Here is a 20,545-nt window from a genome sequence, read left to right as displayed (position 1 = left end):
TGGAAGTAGATAGGTGACCCCATAGGTAGAAGTAGATAGGTGACCCTGTGGTTCTATTGGAGGGAAAGTGGGTATTCCTGTGGCTTTAAGACATGGAGGATAGCATGATTCTGCTTCAAAAGAACTATGGTGACCTGAAGGAGGGATGGAGAGCAGGTCGAGGACTGGGGTGTCTCTCTCCTACACTTGAGTTAATAAAAGGCACCATGCTACACATAAAGCAGACCTCACACATTGTACGTATGTGTGTGTGTTATCCTAGGTTTCACTGAAAGGCACTGAGCCACTGATCAGATGGTGTATGTAACCGGTTTGGACTTTGAAGTTCTATATAAATGTCTCCTCTTAAGTAAGTCATATGGAAGCTGTAGGAATCCAAGGTTAGAAGATACTTTGTACTGCTGAAAGAAGCATCTCTGTAAAAGAATTTGGAATCAGCCCTGAAAAAATTGGTGGACTTGAGATAGTTACAGGGGAATGTGGAGAATGTTCTAAGTGAGGAGAAAAGTCTGAGTAAAAGTTTCAAGGCAGGACAGTATGAGACATGTCTGGAGGCTGGTGACTGTAACTGACAGGTACAGGAGCTATGACAGATAAAGTTGGAAAGAGACTGACGACAATTCCGATGCCTGGCTAATAAGGGCTCTGGACTTTATCCAAATGGAAAATGGTATGGGGAGCCATCGGTGGTATCTGAGCAGGGAACAGAGTCTGAGAACACTTAATTGACAGCAAAGGGATGGAAACAGCATACAAGGCACAGATACCACATAGAAGAGAGAAAGCAAAATAGCTTTCTAGCCAACTCTCCACCCATCAGAGCTCTCTGGAATAAGGGCGCTTTTTTATTTCATCTTGTCTTTAAAAATACAGTTTCTCTCCATTCTACTAGGAGATGACAGGATAGTAGAAATGGTCTCCAGCATTCTCTTCTTCCTTCTCTTCCCCTGCCCCACAACGACACCCACATGCACAGTCTTCTGATGACTTCCTGATAATTGAGTGTTGATGACTTCCCCAAGTGTCATTGTGAAATACTGAGTCACACTTGATGTTAGCAACACGCTGCCCAGATTCTTGGAACCAAATGAGAGAGTGGGTGGGCCACTGAATACCAGTTACCATGTTGCATACAGCCAGAACCAGGAGAATAATTTGGGGTTGAGTCATTTCAACAAAAGATGTGGCTCATTGGGGAAAGAGGAGAACACTGTCTTTTTCTGCCTTGTTGAGATTTAACTTCTCTGTCATTAATAACTAGCACTGATATAGTGTTTAAGGTTTCAAAGCACTTTGTATACATTTATCACATTTGATCCTCATAACAGCCTTTTGAAATGGCTGCTATTATTATTATCCCCCATTTTACAGCTAAGAAGACTGAGGTATATGGAGATGTCAAGATTATACAGTTAGTAACGATCTAAGGTGGAACCCTCCAGACTCCAAGTCTACTATCGTACCTAGGTGCTCTGAGAGCAAAGACTTGCTATAAGTTCACAACATTTACTAGCTTTGGGAGTGTGGACAGAGTCCCAAGAAAAGAGCACTGACTCCAGGGTTCAAGAACCTGGGTTCAAATCCTAAGATTATGGAACTAAAGCTAGGAGAGACCTCAGAAACAATTTAGCCCAACCTTCTCATTTTACTGGAGAAAGTGACATCCAGAGCCATCAGGTCAGGACATGCTCAAGATTACACAGGAAGAATTAATAGTAGTAGAATTTAGAGATTATCCACCCCTGATACGATGTAGACTATCAAAAAAAGCATGAGACAATGGACAAAGAAATAACTGTGGTCAAAGGAACTGAATTCAAATCACATCTCTAACTTGAGCAAGTAGCAGCCTCATTGGCTTTAGTTTTCTCAACTATAATTGAGGGGGTTGGACTCAATGACTTCAGAGGTGTTTTTTAATTGCTCGATCTGTTCCTACTTTAGGATATACCTCTTACTGGAGGTTCTTGTATTAGCTACGGAAAGTTTTTCTATCATCTGCCATGAGTGACTAAGCTATTTCTTTTCTCCTTATGCTGAAGAGACAGGAGGGCTATTTGAGATCTAAGTCAATTAATTGACTAACAGTACACATCTCCAGACAGGTCCATGAGATGGGACAGAGTTGATATCAACCAGTGAGTAAATTGCCTAGAGCCTTCTCCTGTGATGCAAAAAGGAAACTGGGGGTGGGAGGGAAGGTAGGAAGGGGAGATATAGGGGCTGGTATCTTTTGATAGGATGTGAGGAAGTAGATTGTTATAAGACTCTGGGAAGAGTGCCCTCTTTAGGTATATGATAGAATAGAGGGAAGATGTCCTCATCATCTGTTTTGCTATATTAAAAGACATTAATTGTCTTTTACTTTAAGTAGTGGTCCTCTGGTGGCACAGTGGATAGAACTACTGGGCTTGGAATCAGGAAGACTCATCTTCATGAATTCAAATCTAGCCTTAGATGTGTGACTCTGGGAAAGTCACTAAAGTTTGCCTCAGTTTCCTCATCCGTAAAATTATCTGGAGAATGAAATGACAAACCACTCCATGTCTTTGCCAAGAAAATCCCAAATGGAGTCACGAAGAGTCAGACAAAACTGAACAACAGCCTTTGGCAATATCTGGGGAGTTTTGTTTGTTTGTTTAAAGGAATGTTGGTAGGAGCTTGAGCTATAGTTTTGATTAGACGCTGACCCAAAATATATCATATACCAAGAATAACTTTGAATGGGTCCACAATCGAGGGAGACCAAATTATAATATTTGTTTACTAAAAATTATCGTAAAAATATAGTTCAAGGAAACAGAAAAGAGTAGTCAACTTTGGTTCTTTGACCATGACATTCTTTAGGTTCTGAGTATTTGCTAATTCAAGCAGCTTATTAAAATTAATAAAAACACAGAAAGTTTCTATCCAGGAGGAAAAGATGAAAAATTATGAAACTCATACTTCATCTACAAATGGTCCTGAAACTTTGTATCCTTTTTTTTCTCCTCAACCTAGTTAGAATAGAGGTCATGGGGGGAAAAGAATTCCTGTCTTCGGTTATCATGGATAGAATTCACTTAAAACATCAAATAAAGACTATAATCTTTTAGAACTTAGAGAACCTTTCATCCTTTCATTTGAAGTTTCTGATGTGAGAAAAATGCTAGTCACATTCTCTACAGGCAGCATCTCTCTCATTTTTGTCTAGGAAACAATGCCAAGGAAAAAAATCAATATTTAAGATCTCAAGATGTGAAGTGTTAACAGACAAGCTGGAGATCGCAGTCCATTGTTGCAGATCAGTGGAATCATTTGCTGGAATAGAATTTGAGAGTTAAGAGGTACCTTTGAATCCATTCTATCCCACATCCTTCCCAGTGCAAGAATTCATCCTTGTAGTTTGAATGTAATGCATCTTGGATAGACCACCATCAAGATTCCACTTACACACTTCCAATGAAAGAGAACTCACAGCCTCACAAGGTAAGCTCAACCCTTTTCTGGGCAGTTCTGACCATTGGAAAGTTCTCCCCCAGAGTGAGCTCAGATTTTTTCCTTTACTAGTCTACTTTATGAACCTACATTGAATAAGTCTGACTCCACTCCCACATTTCATCCATTTAAATATTTTATAATACAATTTAATAACCATCAACAAACCTAATTGAATAAACATGAAAAACTGGGAAAAATCTAAGAATAAAATCTCTTGGCTCTAAAAAGGCCTAATCAAGAGAATTAACAAATACGCAGTCCTTTCTCTCTAGACTCTTTAGGTGACCTCATCAGTTCACATGGGTTTAACTATCATCTCTACACTGTTATTTTCCAGATCTATACACCCAACCCTTGTCTCTGCCCTGAGATCCACTTTCACATCTCCAACTGCCTATTGGCCTTTACCAAGTGAATAAACCATGGGAATCTCAAACTTAACATATCCAAAATAAAATTCACTTTCCCCACCCACACAGATAGCCATCCTACCTTCTTCTGAATTTGCTTATTTCTGTGGAGGAGACCTCTGCAGTTACCCAGGCTCACAAACTTGGCATTATCCTTGACTTCTCAAACTTACCCACATGTCCAATCAGTTGCCATATCTTATCATTTTAATTTCTTTTACACAAGTCCCATTCTCAGCACTTATTTCATTCCTACCTTCATTCAAATTCTCATCCTCTCTCACCTTGACTATTGCCAAAGCCTCCTTATCAGTTTCCCTGCCTTAAGTGTCTTCATGCTCCAATCTACAAAACTGCCAAGGGGATTTTCCTAAAACACAGGTCTTACTTTGTTACTTCCCTGCTCAAAAAAATTCCAAAGATTCCTACTACTTCATGAATCAAATGTAAACTCCTCTGTTGGGCATCTTAAGTCTTTCAACTTAGATGTCCCAGTCATTTAAAACCTATGACCAGATAGAACACTGCCTATGTAGTCAGAAGGACCTGAGTTCAAATCCAGCCTCAGACATATACTAGCTGTGTGACCCTGGGCAAGTCACTCAACTCTGATTACCTTCAAACAAAACACATACACACAAAACTTGTGACCAAAGTGGAACTCATTATGTTTCTTCTGAAATCCTCTTCAGAATTTGCCTATAACTGTTGAGGGCACTTCTATCTTCCCAGATATCTAGACTGACAACCTCAGGGCCATCCTCAGTTTGTCCCTGTCATTCACCTCACATATCCAATCCATTGTCCGACTTTGTTGTTTCTAACTTTACCACATCTTTCATCTATGCCTTTTTCTCTCTATTCACCCTCCCAAAAATTTGGGAAGTGATCTTAGTTTGATCCTACCCCTTATTTTATTTATTATTCCATTTCTATTTTCTGCTTGTGCGTGGGAGAGATTTTGTAACATAATCAAGGGAAGGAGAAGATGCAACTGAACTTGTTGAGAAGTACATGGTTTCTTCCAGCTTCAATAAGGGCTTTAGACTCAGGTTTAAAATACATAATTCACTGACAGACGGACAACTTTGATGAAGTTTGCCAATACACATCAACTCTAGTTCACCCTCATCATCCACCTCCTGGACTAACTGCTCTAGTTTTTAGCAGCTCTATCTACCTTAAAACTCTCTTCACTCCTATCCATCCTACAACAAACTGCCAAAATGATTTTTCTAAAACACAAAATAAATCATCTCACTCTGCTATCTAATTGATTCCAGTGGCTCCCTATTAATTCTAAAGTACTCTGGCATTTAAAATTCTTCAGAAAACCTGGTTCCTTCCTATCCTTCCAGTTGTCTTATACTTCTTCAGGGAATAAAAATATGAAAAATGAAAAAAAATACTCTATAACATGACCCTGAAATTTTGTGCTCTTTTTTTCCTTTCAACCTAGTTAGAATAGAGATCATAAGGGGGAAAAAGTATTCCTGTCTTACATCATTGTGGACAGAGTTCACTTAGAACATCAAATAAAGTTCTAAATTCACCTTCTGTAGGAGGCCTTTCTCAGAAACCTTCACCCACCCAGATGTTAATGTCTGCCACTCTAGGTTTACACATACACCCACATATATACATACATATGTATGTATGTATATATGTGGGTGTATGTGTATACATGTTAGATACATGTATTTGAATATGCACACACATTTATGTGTGTTTATACATGTATGTTCTTTGTACACAGTTATTTATATTTTTCTCTTCCATTAGAACGTAAGCTTGCTAAGGACAGAATTTATTTTTGCTTTTTTTCATCCTCAGCACTTAACAAAATACCTAGTATATTGCAGGCATGTAATAAATTATCTGATTACCAAAATTTATCCCATTTTTCTCAGTCCATCATTTCAGACTGTCAAGATTTTCATCAATCCTGAACCTGTTACCTAATCTATTAGCAAAGCATTTATTTTGCACAAGCTGGGATGATTTCCTTTTAAGGAGGGCCAATATCTGGATTAATTAGTCCAGTGGATCAGGGATATAAACACCCAACCTAAGTCCCTTCATTTTTGTGGCAAATATAGAGGCAAAAGGGAACATTCTCTGATCTTACAGCCCCACCCTATGGATATGATATCCAAACCATGGAATAATTGATGTGTACTGGCGAACTTCATCTAAAATTGTCTGTCTGTCAGTGCATCATATATTTTAAACCTGAGTCTAAAGCCCTTATTGAAGCTGGAAGAAACCACGTACCTCTCAACAAGTTCAGATACATTCCCTTGATTGTGCTATAAAATCTCTCACACGCACAACTAGAAAATAGAAATGAAATAATAAATAAAAGAAGGAGCATGATCAAGCTAAGATCACTTCCCAAACTTCTGGCTGATATTTTATTATAAGGTCCTATCACACTGGAAAAGCCTTCAAGTACAGGCCCAACAGTGGTCTATGTACCTGTAGCCTGGGGACCAACCTGATGCAGATTGGAAATTTCCATCTTCAGAAATGAGAAAGTTGGAATTAGAAAGTCTAGAGGTTAAGAATGTCTCAAATGATCAAGCACATTTTGGCATCAATTGACACACTAGGTCTTTATGGCATTGTGTGGCTATGTGGATTGAGGGCTAGACTTGGAAAATCAAGAAGACATGAGCTTACTGGTTTGTATCAGCTGAAGAAATACGCAAATTGTGGAACTTTTGAGATTTTGAATAAGAGAAAAATACCAGTGATATAGTCCCAGGGGACTGTGGTTATGGACAGTCATTTAGCCTCTCCCCAAACTATCCCGGAGGACAACAGAGTATTTGCCAACTGGCTAAGAGGGAAATGGATGCTTGGCACTTTTAGGAGTTTTAAGTGGGCTTTCTGTCATTGGAAACACTTTTCATAACCTGGTATTATGGGAATTTGATGGAATTCCTTTGTTAAAGTCATCTGATTTGGTCGTAGTTGCTATTCTAGATGCTATCATCTGTGATGGATGTTTGCCTGGGTCACACAGAACACACACTGCCTTATTTTAAAATCCACCCAAAGAGTTAGTTCAGTCAGTCTGTGAAAAGGAAGAACAAAATTCCTCAGAAAATCTAGGGATGGCTTGCACTTTCTATAAGTGGGTTTGGGATGAATTATCATATAATATCAATGAGCTGTTAACCTACTGTCTTCCTCTTTCCAGCCAACTAGTAAGGCAGAGTGTTAAGAGAGAGGTTCTTTTTCCTTCAAAGTCAGAATGGATGTCACTTAACCTGCCAGGAAATGCAAAATTCAAATGGATTTTACCACCCAGTTGGGTTCACTGTTGAGCAACCAAGGCATTTCTCCAAGATCATGCTTGCTTACATGGTGATTACTAGGATCTGTTTCCCTAATCTCAATTCTTGTCCAAATGACTTTGGCATTTATATTTTCATATTCATCACAGGTACAGGTACTATAGCAGGGGTACCTGGGTAAAGAGGAAATGCATTCAGCATTGGGAAAGCTATGTCTGTTACACAGATACAACTGGAACTTTAAAAAAAAAACCCTCTATGCATTCATTGGTATTCAAACCAAGGAAGAGTTGGTATATACGAGCGAACTTCATCAAAAATTGCACATTGGCCAGTGCACTGTATATTTTAACTATGAGTTTAAAGTTCGTGGTATCACTGTGAGGAATGTAAGTCTCTCAATAAGCTCAGATACAAACTCTCCTTCCCTTAATCAAGTAATACATGTCTCTCTCACCCCACTGGCAATTCCACATTGCAAAGAGTAGGTGCAAATCAGTATGACAACAGTATCATAAATTTCAACGTGGAAGGGTCCTTGGAGGATCACATCCAATCCCTTCTTTTTATAGCTAAGGAAACCAAGACAGAAAAAGGTTAAGTGACTTGCCCTGGGTCACACAGCTAGTTAGTGTCCAAGTCAGGATTTAAATTCAAATGTTCCTGATTTCAAGTCCAGCTAGCAATCTAGCCACTATTCCTTCTAGCTGCCTACTATGACATCTGTCTCAATAATACATTTTCTCTTCTTCATCAACCCACAAAGTAGTTTAAAATAAATCATTTCAAAAATTCAAAGTTAACTTCTTTCATATTTTTCTTTTAGCCATTTTTTTCATTATCCAATAGGCAAAAATAGAGAGGCTGGAACATCATGGATAGAATGTTGGACTGAAAGTCAGAAGATCTGGGTTCAAATTCTGCCCCTGAAACTCACTAATGGTGGTACCCTGGGCAGAGTCCCTAAACTTCTCCAAACCTCAGGTAAATCACTAAGATTGTAAGTTGTGGATAAGTCGAAATATGTCTATGAATTTATTAGTTCATTCACCTAATGAATAAGCATTTATTAAGCATCCACTAGGCTCAAGGCACCACTAAGTTCACCAAACACAGCATACAAATATGAAATAGCAACAATTGCCACCTTCCTAAGGTTTACAAGGGACAGCATTTTAGGCATGGAGAAGAACCTATGCAGTTACTCAGGTGGGAAATGAAGACCATGCTGGAAAGAAACCAATGGTACAGTGTAACTGTACTGTAGAAGTTGTGAGGAGGAATGATGTGTAATTAGCCTAAAAAAATAGGTTGGAGCCAGACTGAGATGAAAGATGAGAGGAGAGGAGATGGAGACAGACAAAGAAACAGAGACAGAGGGACAGAGAGAAACAAAGAGAGTCAGAGATATAAAAGGGGAGAGAGAGCAAGAGATAGACAAAGAGGGAGAGGAAGGAGAGGGAAATGGAGACAGAAGAAAAGGGGGGTAAGTAGATGGATAAAGAAAGGAAAAGTGAAGGGGAAGAGAGAAATAGGGAAATAGGAAGAAGGAAGGGAGAAGCAACAAAAGGAAAGAAAGAGGGAAACAGGAAAAAGAGAGGAAGAAGGAGAAGAAAAAGAAGAGGGATAAGGAGTAAGAAGGAGGAAAACTGGAAGAGAAAGAGAAGGAAGAGGAGAGGGACAAAAGCAAAAGTGGTCCAAGGTAAGAGTCTTGTGAATAGAGGACAGGACATGGATATTGCTGATGCAAAAGAGACTGAGGAGTGATCAAATTAACAGAAAAAGAAACAAGACAGAATAGTGTCACTAAAACCCAGCGAAGAGTGAATAACTTGGGTGGCCAATAGTGTTGATGGGAGCAGCGAGGCCAAAAAGGATGACAACTAAGAAAAGACCATGGAAATTGGCAATAAGGAGATCACTGGTGACTTTGGAGACCAGTGGTAGGGATGGAAAGTAGATATTACAGGGTTTAAAAGTAAGTGGAGTTAAAAAAGGTGAAATAAAGGAGGTTTTTTCCTCCCCCTCCTTTTTTGTTTTACAAGTTTGACTGTGAAGGGAAATGAAATATGGGAAAATATTTTGAGGTGATGATAGGATCAAGTGAAGGTTTTCAAAGGATGGAGGAGATCTGGGCATGTTTATAAGGATCAGGATAAGGAATGGTGAAAATTAGGGAGGCAGAAAGGGGATATTCTAAGAGCTAAGCTAGCACAGAAAATAAGAGAAAAAATGAGTTTCCTTCAACTTGAACACTATTCCAAACACACAGAAGAGACATTTTTTTGCATCTGTCAAACTCATCCCAAGTGCCAAACACATTACAATTAATCAAGGCTTTGCAATATGATAATGTACTTATGAGGTTGCTTCTGTGGAGCGATAGTGGCATCTAGTGATCACATCAGTTAATCATACTTATTATATTCACAACATCAGGGACACATTGCCTCCACCCTCATGGGATGACAGAAACCTAGATTTAATTCTGAAAGAATTCTTGAAGGACATTGAATCCAGCCTCTCATTCTAGAAATGTGAAAACTGAAGCTTAAGGAGGTTAAAATACTTGTCCAAGGGCTAACTCCATCTACTGCTCTTTCCATTACACCCAAGCCACCTGAGGTGTCCTTTTGCATTTCTATATTTAATTCATGGTTAGCACCTGATTTTCATCAGCGTAGGGAGCTCATGGTGGAGAAATTCCCTTCAGCAATGTGAAGGACCATTCATATGTGACTTCATAGGTAAGTCAGACTACTTACTTGGAACCCAGAGAGGATAAGTGATTTGCCCAGAGTCACAAAACTAATAAACGATAGGGGTAGGATCTCAACCCAACCTTTCCTGACTTCAAGTTCAGCACCTTATTTTATGTGTCAGAGACCAGACTTAAACTTTCATAACTAGCATGCCTAGCTAATGACATTTATTTTTTTTCCACTGTTTTTCATGTGTATCTGACTCTTTGGGATCCTATTTGGGGTTTTCTTGGCAAAGATACTGAAGTGGTTTGCCATGTCCTTCTCCAGCTCATTTTACAAATGAAGAAACTGAAGCAAACAGGGTTAAGTGACTTGCCCAGGGTCACACAGCTAGTAAGTGTCTGAGGCCAGATTTGAACTCAGGAAGAGGAGTCTTCCTGACTCCAGATCCAGGACTCTATCCACTGCACCCCGTAGCTTCCCTTAATCTCTCTATTATATGTTATATGCTTCAAGTTAGTCCATCAATTAGCAAGCCTTTGTGAAGTACTTACTATGTTCCAGGCACCATGTTAGGCATAGGGGATACAAAGAAAGGAAAAAGGTCTCCTCCTTAAGAAGCTTTCATTCTAATGAGGGATATAACATGTAAATAGATACAGAATAGATGAAAGGTAGACTTAGGGATAGCTAGGTGGCATGAATAAACAAAGTCTTAGAGAAGAAGGCTCTAGCAGTTTGGGAGAGGCCTCTTACAGAAGGTAGGATTTAAGTTGAGTCTTGAATGAAGTCAAGGAAACTAAGAGGAAGGCATGAGGAAGGACAAGGACAGGGAGGGGAACCTGGGTACCACGGCATTAAGATGAGAAATTGAGTGTCCTGTTTGGAGCCCAACCTCCTTACTCATTATAAATTGATCTCTCCCAAGTTACTAATGGTCTTTTTACTAATATAATTTGGCCGCTTATTAGTCTTCACCTTTCTTGATCTCTCTGTAACCTTTGAAACCGTCAATCACCTTCTCACACATATTCTCTCCTCTCTTGGTTTTTATGCCGACAGGCTGTGTTCCTGGATCTCCTATGTGTCCAACTATTCCTTCGCTGTCTCCTTTGCTAGATCTTCATCCAGGTCACAGCCCACTACCCCCAACCTCTAAATTTCTTCCTCTATCTACTGGTTACTTTCTTACTGCCTTCTCAAGTCCCCTCTATCCTTCTCTAGACCCAGCTATCCCCTCAAGCAATATCTTTCTTCCCTTTTCAGTCATTCCTCTCACTTCTCTCCCCTCACTACTCTCACTTCCTCCCCTCTTATTCATTTCTCAGCCCTTTATGATCTGGCTTCTAACCTCATCACTCAACTGGAGCTTCCGTCTTTAAAGATCCCCTTATTGCCAAGGCTGATGGTTTTCTCTCTGCCCTCATCCTTCTCAATCTCGCTGCTACATTTGACACTGCTGATCAACCTGTCCTGAATACTCTCTCCCTGATGGGTTTTTGTGACAATACTATGTGACCCTGGGCAAATCACTGAACCCTGCTTGCCTCAGTTTCCTCATCTGTAAAATGAGCTGGAGAAGGAAATGACAAACCACTCTGCTATCTTTACCAAGACAGCCCCAGATGGAGTTACGAAGAGTTGGCTCAACTGAAAAACGACTGAACAGCTATCTCCTGGTTCTTTTTTTCTCTTCTTTTTCTTTCTCTCTCTCTCTTTTGTTCTCTTTCTCCTTGTCTAAGAGCTCCTTCTCAGTCTTCTTTTCTGGCACATCATCCAGATCATACCCCACTAACTGTGGATGTTCCTAAAAGCTCTAACCAAGTCTCCCTATTCTCTTTTAACCCTCTATCCCTTCATGACCTCATCTGCTCCCAGGGGTTGAGACTTGTTTGCTCCACTGCCCCAGAGGGCAGAACAGTGTCTCTCCTTGAGTCTCTGCCTCTGTGCATTCCAGAATGTCTGTCTGGTTGTTCATAAGAACTTTCAAAGGTAGAAATGCTTCTTTCTTTTTTAATAAATTGACACTGCTTGCTAAGAAATTTCTTGATGAAAAACTTCAGCCTCTGTCTTTTTAAGTCAGCAAGAACTTGTTAAGGGCTTAACTCTGTGCCAAGCACTGTGCTAAGTACTAGGGATATAAAAAAGACAAAAATCTGGTCCCTTCCCTTTATGTGCTCACATTCTAATGGGGAAGGTGATATGTCAATGACCAGGAACATGCAAGATGTATGGAGTAGATGGAAGGGGATTCTAAGAGGGAAAAGCATTAGCAGCTGGTGAGACCAGGAAAGTCCTGGAGTAGATGGGATTTGAGCCAAGTTTTAAAGAAAGTCTGGGAAGCCAAGAAGTGAAGATGAGGGCACAGAGTCTTTCAGGTGTGGTGGACAACAAGAAAAGCTGAGATGAAAAATGGAATGTCCTATTTGATGAACTGTGAACAGACTGCCGCTGCTGGTATATAGGATGCTGTGAGCTCCTTGTGAGAGGAGGCTGTGAGCTCCTTGATAACAGGGACTAGGGACTGTCTTTTACCTTTCTTTGTGTTCCCTTCATTAAGTACAGTGCCCAGCACATAGTAGGTGTGTAATAACTGCTAGTTGACTGGCCAATTGACTAAGGTGTGAGATTAGAAAGGGATCGGGTTTGGAATGGCTTTGAAGGACAATGGAATCTATATTTGATACTGTAAGTAATAGGGAGCCATTGGAGGAACTTGAGTAGGAGAAGGTGACATGGTCAAACCTACTTTAGAAAAATGGACTTGATAGCTGAGTGGAAGATGGATTGTAGTGGAGAGAGATTAGAAGAAGGGAGACTAGTTACAAGGCTTTTACAATAGTCCAAGGGGAAGAGAGAGATGATGATGAGGATCTAAACAGAGTGGGTGTGAAAGGAAGGAAGGGGACAAAAAAGTTGTGAAGGTTGAAAAAAGATTTGTCAGCAGATTTGATAAGTGGGGTGAATGAAAGAACAGTGATTTCAAGGTTGCAAACCTCAGTGACTGGGAGGATGGTAATAAAACAATAATTAATAAAAGCTAGCATTCATTTTACTATGTGTTTACTAGGTGCCAGGCACCATGTTAAGTACCTTATAAATATTCTCATTTCATCCTCAAAAGATCCCTGGGAGGTAGGTGATATTGTCATTCCCATTTTACAAATGAGGAACCTGAAGCAGACAGAGGTTAAGTGACTCCCCCAGGACCTCACAGATGGTAAGTGTCTGAGGCCAGATTTGAACTCTGAAAGATATCAACTTAAGATATTGAAAAGGCAATTAGTGGTCCAAGACAAACCCTTGAGCAAGTCACTTAACCCCAGTTGCCTCATCCTGGATCATCTCCAGTCATCCTGATGAATATCAGGTCACTGGATTCAGATGACTCCGGAGGAGAAGTGAGGCTGGTGACCTGCACAGCCCTCCCTCACTCAAAACAAAGTCAAGTACAAGTCATATCATTATTTCTCTGATGGCATGGTCTTCTTCAGCAACGAAGGACAAACACACACAGAAAAGAGGGAGGGCCAGAGGCATTATCTACAAAGAAATGGCAATTGAACACATAGGAGCTGATGAGATCACTTCATGAGAGAAGACAGAGGGAAAAGAAAACAGGGCCCAGGACAGAGTCCTGGAGGACAAAACAGTGGTGAAGGCAGTCAAGATGGAAGAAAAACCAGCAAAGGAGGCAAACAGGAGAACCAGAAGTATTAGCATTGTCACAAAAGGAGAGAGTATCTGGCAGAAAAAAGTGATCACCAAGGTATATAGGTCAGAGAAATCAGGAAGGTTCAGGGTGGAAGAAAAGTCCTTTAATTTTGGAAACGAAGAGATTCTCCAAAGAATCTGCCTTAAGGTCATGCCTCTTGGCCTTAGTCAAGATATTTGTCAAGAACAGACCTCAGGAATCTGTAGTTCCTAGTGATCCTTTGGGGACAGCTAGGTGCAGTGGATAGAGCACTGGGCCTGCAATCAAGAAGACTCCTCTTCTGGAGTTCAAATCCTATCACACTTCTTGGTTGTGACTATGGGCAAGTCACTTAACCCTGTTTGCCTCATTTTCCTCAGCTAAAAAATGAACTGAAACAGAAAATGGCAAACTACTTCAGCATCTTTGTCATGAAAGCCTCAAATGGAGTCAAAAACCTTCAGAAACAACTGAACAACAATCCTTTATTTTCCTGCTTACCAAGGAAGTATATTGCTTTCCTTATTTTTTTTTTGCTTTCCACTCCAATCCTGTACTGACTCCACTCCTATACCACTGACATTTCTCCCCATTTCTAAAACTGAAGATTTCATAGATAATGCTTATCTCCATCCATCCAAATAGAGTAGGTTTTGGTGGAACCCAGGTTTCTGTGGATATCAGATTTCTGCATTCTCAGTAGAGATTTTTTGTCTTCCTATTTGTCATCTTATCTCATCAATCACTACCCCAGAACCAGACAACTGAATCAGCACTTTCCAAGCATCAGAGTTGGGACCTTTTCTCCATTAAAAGAAAACTTACAAGCCATTGGGGACCAAAGAGGAGGGGAGGAAGGCTATCTCCTCTGGGGACTGCTATTCCATATTGTAGTATGGCTATCCCCATAAACCATCTGGGAGTTGCCACCCCACCTTTCCCACCAGCTGGTCTCAGTGTTGCTCAGATAGCTAGTCAAGATCCAACTCGAGATGCACCAGCGTCATCGTCAGCTCTCCTGAGACCTCTGCTGGTTGTAAAGAAAATCAATAGACCATTAGGATCCATAATTTCTCAGCTTCTTCTGGTGTAGTAGGCAGATTAACACAAATGTCACAGATTTTGAGAGCAATTGCTACTACCTATAGGAAATAATATGGACAGAAGAATGCGAACAATCCCCATTTTAAATTAGTACCTTGAATCCAAAAAGAATCTTTCATCCAGGAAATCAAAGGAGTCTGGTATATAGGGAGAGAGAGACCTGAAGGGGCTGATGATGACTGGAGACGCAAACCGAAGGACCCAAACTTCCAGAAGTCACCACAACTTTCCCCTCCCCATCTATAGCAGCTATCCCTGTTTGGTCCCTGTTCTGTCCTCTGTCAAGTCAGTCAGCTCCTCCTACAGCTGGGAGGAAGGCATTGAAATAATTTTGTTTGACACAGGATGAATGGGAACTTGAAGTACATATCTTAAAGCTTTAGTTTCCTCATTTGCAAAATGGGGTTAACAACTGTCATTCCAACCGTACAGAGTTTCTGGGTAGATCAAATGAGATAATGTATGTAGAATGTTTTGTAAACTTTAATGCATTATATAAATATCAGTTATTATACACATCATATACAGGGTATCCCAAAAGTCTTAATGTTGATTTAAAGTTTAAAACTGTAGTAGGACTCTTGGAACACCTTATGTGTATTCTATGCATATCTGCAATCTATTGAATAACTTATCTGCAAAAACTAATAACTTGAAGAGTAATCGCTTTCTACTGTAGGTAGCCAGGTGGCACAGTAGAAAGGGCACTGGACTTGGAATCAAGAAAAAATCATCTTCCTAAGTTCAAATCCAGCCTCAGACATTTATTAGCTGCATGAGCCTGGGCAAATCACTTCACCCTGTTTGCCTCAGTTTCTTCATCTGTAAAATGATTTGTAGAAGGAAATGACAAATCACTCCAGTATCTTTGTCAAGAAAACCCCCCAAAATGGGGTCACAAAGAGTTGAACACAACTAAAACAAATTTTTAAAAATCTCTCTACTCCCCAAACGGGATCATTCCTTAAATAACATCAGCATGCCCTTGATCTTAACCCAGAATATTAGAAGTGATTAAATCAACATCTTTTTTCCTCTATCCCCATAGAGAATCTTTAGTTAGGGACAGCCTCCTGATTACCAATACTCCAAATATAGGAAGAAAAGACTTCTGTTGTAAGCAACCAAGGAGTCATCAAATCCAACCCTCTTAGTTTAAAAAGTAATTTTAAAAAACCTGAAACAGGAAAGAACTTGATGTCAGTAAAGACTCAAATTACTGATGATCATAATAATAATAATATACATTATATGTTGCATATCCTCAAATAATTAATAATTTAATAAGTTATTATTTATATATCATTTTAAGATCTACAAAGTGTTTTGCATGTTATCTCATTTTAGCTTCACAACAATCCTGGGGAGGTAAGTGCCATTATTATCCCTATTTCACACATGAGGAAACTGAGGCAGACAGATTAAATGACTTGCCCAGGGTCATACAGTAAATATCAGAAGCTATATTTAAACTTAGGTCTTCTCAACTCCAAATTCAGCATTCTATGCACTGTGTCACATACCTACCTAAAATAAGATTTTAAAGTTTAGCCCAGAATTTTCCAAACATCTCATTTGTTCCTCACAATATTCACAATGAGGTACATATGTCTGGGGTTCAAGGGTCTGAATTTTCACTGGTGGAGTCCTTCCTTTCACTAATGCAGATCATAACCCTCCCATAATTTAGGAGATAGTCTTCAAAAATTGCAGTAGCAGAAAAATCCATCCTCCCTGGGACCAAACTAGTGATGAGTTTATCCAAATATAGGTCCATGGATAACAACTCATCAGTAGGTCCATAGCTGAAACCTTTCTAGCTTGGCAAATCAGGTTGGATCTTGCACTTTACTAAGCACATACATTGAGAACTCAGGATCACCACTATACCATGATGAGACAACAGAAATGGACTTCTTTAGAGAGCATAGGTACTAAATGGGGCGACTAAGATGGTACAGTAGATAGAGCACGAACTTTGGAGTCAGAATGGACCTGAGTGTAAATCTAGCCTCAGACACTTCTAGCTGTGTGACCTTGAACAAGTCACTCAACCTTGCTTGCCTCATTTTCCTCATCGGTAAAATGAACTGGAGAAGAAAATGGCAAACCATTCCAGTACCTTTGTCAAGAAAACCCCAAAAGGGATCTGAAGAGTCAGATGCAACTGAAACTACTGAACAACAACAGGTACTACACAGGTTATTATCCCCATTTAAATGACTTGCCCAAAGTTACTCAACTAATCAGTCAACTGAGGTTTTACAAAATTTCCACAAGGATTTTGGAACTTAAAATTCTTTCATTGGCTGAAATCAAGAGAGTGTTAACTAAATTTATAAGTTAATTGCCTCCCCAAATTTTTTTTTATCACCTGAAACTTATAGTTAGCAAAGAAATAAATTACTGTTGATGTGTAATGCCAACTAGAGTAGGTCTTTGTCTTATGAAGTAAAAGGACATGACAAGTTAAAACAGTGACACAAAGAACATGGAATCAGAAAGTTTCCCAAGAAGTTCTTCCTGACTTTCCAAACAGTATAGCACCCAAACCATCCTAGATCAATGAGAATTGACTTTATAAAGCCCTCTAGAGGAGTGAATCCAACCACTCCCCTATCCCTTACTTCAGTGTCTCATACATCAATTAACAATAGGGTCCAGTGGAGCACAGAATTAAAGTAGTTCTAAGCAATTCAGTGATAGACTAATTTTGGTATAAAATACTCTGATATTTAAGGCAAATGTTATCGAAGAATAACCAGGTTATCCACTGGTTCCCTCTGTTCTTTGTTTATGGGAACACTTATGACCATATTTGGGTTGGCACAGAGTACAAGTAGAGTCAGTATTCAGGTCACCCCTCTTAACTCTTGGGCAGTTGGGAAGGAAAAATTCCTCTGCTCTGAAGCTAGGGGAGATCATGCCAGCCTTGGTTTTTAGCCACATCCCTATCTCATTAGGTCAGCCTCTTTACTACTGCAGTCTGGCATGGAAAGGGTTCCCAGATGCCTATAGAAACAGCTGTATAAATTGATTCCAATTTGGGGAACTTTTTTTATTTTTAAAGGTTTTTAAAGACCTCTAGATGGTACATGGGTATCCTAGGTGAGGTTCTCCCCTTTGTCCTTTTCAGAAATAGAACTGGGTAAAATAGCACCACTCAGTACAATCAAAAATTCACAGTTTTATTCATCATAATCATTCTTGAAGTATTTAAACAGGAAAAGTTTTGTTTTGGTTTTTCCACAAAGGCTTGACAAAAGACAAGAAAACATCAGGCACAAAATATTCCAGTGAGATGCACAGTAAAAAGCAGACTTCAAAATGTGGCTTGTACACTATGGAAACATCAGATTATTTTTAAAGTGACATTCAATGTATCTTTTATGCTCACAAATGTCCTCCTCCATCCTTTCCATTCATCCACCTCACAATTCCAACTTACATCTAGACTACATGCCGTATAGAAGGCATCCAATACAATATAAACTTTCAAAAGGAGCTCCTCAGTCACACACACACACATACATACAATACATACACATGTGAAGTAAAAGTCCAATTATCCTGCTTCTCTGGGTCCCACAACACCAAGTTGTGTTTAGTTCAGATACTCCTCCTTCAATGAGATTCTTATAATATCACCATCCTAGCTGGGGCTAATGGCAAAATCATGTCCCTTAAAAAATTACCTCCCAACTCTGCTCCCCAAGTTAAAAAGCATTTTAAGCTTCCATCAGAATCCAACCTTTGACAAGACAATAGGAAAGCCTGTATTTGTCCGTATTTTATAGCAAGTGCTCCTTACAGTGCTTTCTGAGTCTGGGTGAATGGATGGAAGGGATATGAACTGCTCTGTGTTTGTTTGGAGTTACAAAGGGCATCGACATATGCCATGGTGACAAGTACCTTGTGTATATACTTTTGTGATCCAGATAGCTTTCCACAAAAAAGGGGGTGGAGGTCACAGCAATGTAATCACGCACAATCAGATTCAAGTATTTCAAAGACTGATATAAGGGAAGGAAGTGCAGAAATATCTAAATGAATCAACTCCCAAGAAAAATGAGAATACAGTATCAATAAAGCTGGAAATAGAGACCTTTAATTACTTCTGCTGTCAGTATACCAATCCCAGTGTGTAAAAGGGTGACAGTGACAAAGAATGTCTTTCTACTTACTGTATATCTCTACATAGACTTGTTTTAATCTCTAAAGCAGGAAAAGGGGCCTAATCTAATTGATTCATAGTTGCAGTTACCTGGAATACAGAAGGTTTTAGGCTAGTCTTTCCACAGTGCCTTGCCTTTAATAAATGTTTGCTGAGATGAATCAGAGTATGGTTGGTACAAAAGTCTTCTTTAAAAAGAACCTGTCTAATTTTTTTTTTTCAATACCTGGGCCTGAATTTTTTTGCTAAGATTTTTTTGTCATCTTGATTCAGAGGAATTGTTATAGTGAACAAGACAGTGAGATGGTGAACTAACTTCTTAAGAACTAGGCAGAGCAACCCATGCAAATGAATCAAAGGACATCTTTAGAGATCTAAAGAAATGAGAACAGTATTCAGAGTTCAGTAGACTAGCTCCAATCCTTAGGGGAGAGAGCTGCCCTCACATCTCTTCTGTCTTTCTCCTTCTTTTAACCTTCTTTGGGCCACGGAACCCATTGGCAAAACTCGTGAAGCCTATGAACTCCTTTTTAGAATCATATTTTTAAAAGCATAAAATAAAATTCAAAGGAAACCAATTATATTGAAATAGTTAATCAACTTGAAAAAAAACAAACAAGGTTACAGACTTTAGATTCAGAACCTCTGTTTTGTGTCTTAGGCTGGTAATGAATTCATCCAAAAGAAAAAAGGATTGAGATAAATTCTGAAATGGAGCCAGAGATAGTTAAAGGTGCAGTGAGTAAGTAAGGGTTATGAGTCACTTAGGTGAGTGGGGAGAGACTGGAGGATGAAAAAGACTTTAGATAGTGTTATTCTTATTCAATCTAACTGATGGAAGAAAAACTTCAATCTCACTTTGGAAAAAGTGGTCTTTTTGGGGGCTGGGGGTGGGGGGAGACATTATCCCAAGTAGGCCTCCACTCTCTACTTTTCCTGAAACGTTGCCTTTGGAAATCTTGAAACTCAAAATAAAATCTATAATGAATTATTCGTCATATTTTTCTATTTTAAATTCTTAGAGGAAGAGGAGAAAAAGGAAGATAAAATAACAGTGTTCTCTTTTCTTCACTGTATGTATCATTTTTAATCTCCACTTAACCCCCACACAAATCACATCCTTTTCATCCTAAAAAGACCATTATAAAAATTTCGTTTCAGCATCAGCAACACAAGTGCAATAGAATTCATGCTTCTTGCATTTCTAAAAGCATCTCTGCCTGCTTTTTGCAGGCTAAGCTAAAAGAGATTCAATCTGTTTCCCTTAAGGGTTTGCAAGAGAAATGGGCCTCCTGTTTTGCCAGAAGACAGCTGCATAAAGAATGAGCTCCCTTTTTAAGTCTCAGCTAATCTGAGATGGTTCCCTGGCACTATGTGGCAGGATTCTGTCCCATTTGGCAGAAAAAACCTACCCCACAAGTCTCGGGGTCATAACAAATGGTTTTTCAGTATTAGTGTTGACATTGTTGTGGCCAGTCTACCTGCTTATCAATTGAAGGAGACAGATCTAAGTCAAAATGATCTCCAGAGGATATTTATCTTGACTCATTGGTATACTGTTTTGTGTACGCGTGGCTCAGTTTCCATCTGTAAAGTGGAATGGCAATCTTGCCTAGAGAGGGCTCTGGTGATGAATGAACAAGGTAGAGATTAAGAACACAGTTACCCTCCTCAAA

Source organism: Notamacropus eugenii, chromosome 3 (genome assembly GCF_028372415.1).
Source record: "Notamacropus eugenii isolate mMacEug1 chromosome 3, mMacEug1.pri_v2, whole genome shotgun sequence".
NCBI lineage: Eukaryota > Metazoa > Chordata > Mammalia > Diprotodontia > Macropodidae > Notamacropus > Notamacropus eugenii.
This window is presented reverse-complemented; position numbering follows the sequence as displayed.